The sequence below is a fragment of the Coturnix japonica genome, chromosome 9, assembly GCF_054131305.1.
Source record: "Coturnix japonica strain WE chromosome 9, WE-NBRP24, whole genome shotgun sequence".
NCBI classification, from domain to species: Eukaryota; Metazoa; Chordata; class Aves; order Galliformes; family Phasianidae; genus Coturnix; species Coturnix japonica.
The window spans coordinates 1,659,288-1,661,847 of NC_140671.1; the positions used below are offsets into that span (position 1 = coordinate 1,659,288).

Below are 2,560 nucleotides of genomic sequence, written 5' to 3' on the forward strand. Positions count from 1 at the left end.
AAAATAATACCCACCTCTTCACTTACATCCTATTACTGCACCTTGGAGGGCCCTGTCACTTAGATTGCTCAGGGGAATGTCAATGACATACAGCCCTTTGATTTGAAATACAAACTGGTGTGCAGCGATCTGAAAGGTACCCCGGGTTCTTTGGAAATGGCCAGAGTGTGCCATTGTTCTTTAATTGCCATGCTCTGTTAGGCCGTGATTTTTACTTTTATTTTTTTCATCTATTCCCCAAACTGGTGGGAAGATGGTGATTTATTTTGGCATTTGAGAGCTCTCATGCAGTGTGTCAGGGTGGGCTCTAAAATACACACAACCTGTCTGGGTCTCAGCAACTGCAATGGGTGGGAGCACAAAAGGGTGCTCCTGTCTGAATGAGAGGCATTTGTGCATGGAGTGAGAGCTGGTAGCTGGATCTCCAAAAGGTGCTCTCAGGTGCCGGTATATGATGCCATTGAACATAGTCAGAGGTGTAGGCATGGCTCTGGCCATGGCTGTGGTGCTGGGAAGGGGCTGGGGGTGCTGCCATAACTCCCACAGCCAACACACTCAGATCACGTCGTATCTGGGCTCTGGCATCGTGTTGAGTCGGAGATGACAGCAGCAGATCCACTTCATGAGTCATCTGCTTAATCCCTCTCCAGACAGAGGGCTCTTCCTTTTGTTATTAGTCAGTGTGTCAGCGCACTGCCTTGCTGTTAGATGTGCTGGTTGTTGTTTTCTTGTTGCCTAAATGAGGTCATTTTTTTTTCCTGTGCTTTTGACTCTGTGGCAGTGGCATTTCCAGCCACTGTGAGGATTTCTATCTCTGTAGGTTAGCTGGGCTCATGCCATGCTCCAGCAGACTGCTTCCCCTCCTGGAGGGAGAGCTGGCGAGGAGGTCTCCCACAAAGGAGCCGATCGAATCCATTGGGAATGGTAAGAGATGTCTGTGAGCTTTGCAATATGTTGGGCTGCACCTTACAAATAATGCACAGTCTGTTGCTTTTGTGGCGGGGCAATGTAAGCCAAAGTCAGACCGTTCTCTGGCTGTGGGTAGGGCTGTGACCCAGGGAAACTGTTCCAGTAGCTGTGAGAGCTGTGTGAAATTTCTGTCCTGAAATCCCATACCCTGTGAGATGCTCCGGGCTTTGCTGCCAGCCTGAAACCCGAGTTCAGCCTGTGAAGGTCTATGAAACTTTCAGGAGAAGGACAGGCAGTTTTTGTTTCAGCGCAGTTTTGCAGCGCTGCCATAGGTTCAGTTAAGTGCTGAATATGTGGAAATGAACTCCTTTCCTTCCATGCAAATGTTAATTTAGTTCGCTTTGTTTAGCTGCGATGGCAACACGGTTTTTGGAAGTGTTTTGTGAGCGTGAGTCATCAATATCTGAGTGATGTTTCTATTGTGCTCATATGCCAATGGTCCTAAAAAGCATCAGCAATTCATCTGTTCCAGCTGGGACAAGAAAGGCTGACAAACTGCAGTGCCGCATCTAAAAGGGACTAAAAATGGAATCCTAGGGTATGTTTATTGCATTTTCGTGACTGCGGTGGTTAGGGACCGATGCCCCAGCACGTGGCAATGCTTGGGATTGCTGCTGTGGGCTGTCTGTGGGGTGGATATGTGCTGCTCCAAAGGCTGTGCTGCAGGACCAGCCTGAGGGCTGTGTCCTGCTGTAGGGTGCTGGCAGCTGCTGGGTGCATGCACAGAGATGTCGGCTGCTGTAGCAATAGGGGTCAGTACCTTGGCTTAGGGATTAGTATATTAGTTTAGCAAAAGAAATCGGTGAGTGCTAGTTCTGAAACTTTCCAGGTTAGCTTTGCTTGGTGTGAGAACAGCCTTGGTTTTCTCAACTATTCTGCTTTGCAGGAGCACTGGAGTCACAACAAACAGCTTCTATCTCTGCATCCACCAGGTGCAAGGACTTTTTCCTTGCATTTCACATGCGCTGTTTTGGATTATAGCGCACTAAGATAGAAGGTTGCTCACACTGTGGCATAACAAGAAATGGAAATTTGCCCAACTGGGGAAAACAGACAAAGGTCGGCCAGAAGTCACCATGATGAAGATGATGATGGAAAATTGGGGAGGAAGTAAGCGGTCTACGACCACCAGAGGTCCCCACCACGCATGACCAGAAGGACGCTGGCATATATTAATGATGTATTGGGAAATAATGAATATGTATAGCAATGTATTGCATATGTAAGTCTTACCTGTTAAAACTTGAACTATGAGGGCACATTCATGGTGCTTATCGTGAGGAATAAAGGAATGCTGGCTTTCTAACACCACACTGGGGTTAGAGGGTTCTCTTCCCAGATTTCAGATGGCAGGAACACTCAGTCCTGCAGGCTGAGGTGATGAGTGAGGAATCCTCAGGATAGAAGTTCGGTCCATCACGACACAGAGTGCTCTGCCCACCATGGCTTGAGTTGCTATTGCAATTTTCACCATCTGTTTTCAACACAGCCACCCTGGGGAGCAGCAGTGTCCTGCCTGGCATCCCACACTGGTGCCATTGCTGCCCAGCACCTGATGCAGCTGAGCTGAGCTGCCTGAAATTGGTCCAGA

At 48.4% G+C, this 2,560-nt stretch overlaps 1 long non-coding RNA gene across 1 annotated transcript; it reads left to right on the forward strand.

Moving 5' to 3' along the window:
- The first annotated feature begins 664 nt into the window (after positions 1-664).
- Positions 665-2,280, forward strand: LOC146759637 (uncharacterized). The gene is made up of 2 exons (XR_014931910.1): positions 665-924; positions 1,856-2,280. It is a non-coding gene; the product is annotated as an uncharacterized LOC146759637 (long non-coding RNA).
- The last annotated feature ends 280 nt before the right edge of the window (positions 2,281-2,560 follow it).